The sequence below is a fragment of the Macrobrachium nipponense genome, chromosome 30, assembly GCF_015104395.2.
Source record: "Macrobrachium nipponense isolate FS-2020 chromosome 30, ASM1510439v2, whole genome shotgun sequence".
Classification (NCBI taxonomy): Eukaryota; Metazoa; Arthropoda; class Malacostraca; order Decapoda; family Palaemonidae; genus Macrobrachium; species Macrobrachium nipponense.
In genome coordinates this window covers 14,201,782-14,202,026 of record NC_087218.1, presented here as the reverse complement: position 1 = coordinate 14,202,026, position 245 = coordinate 14,201,782, and positions in this window count along the sequence as shown.

Sequence of the window (245 nt, the reverse complement as noted above, 5' to 3'; positions counted from 1 at the left end):
ATTTTTTTGCTTACTCGGGGAGTAAGCCTACAAACTACTTTGTTGTCCTTCTTGTTGTTGTCGAGGGGGGGGGGGGGGGGGGGGGGATTAGGGAAGCCTAAAAAGGTCTGAAAAGGGTGTTTCGCATTGAGTTAAAGATACAGGAATTTTAGGATAAGATAGTTATGATTTATTTATTGGAATGAAAATGTAAGAATTAAGTAGCGTGCATGTTAAACATAAAAATTATTTCTCATAAAATATAG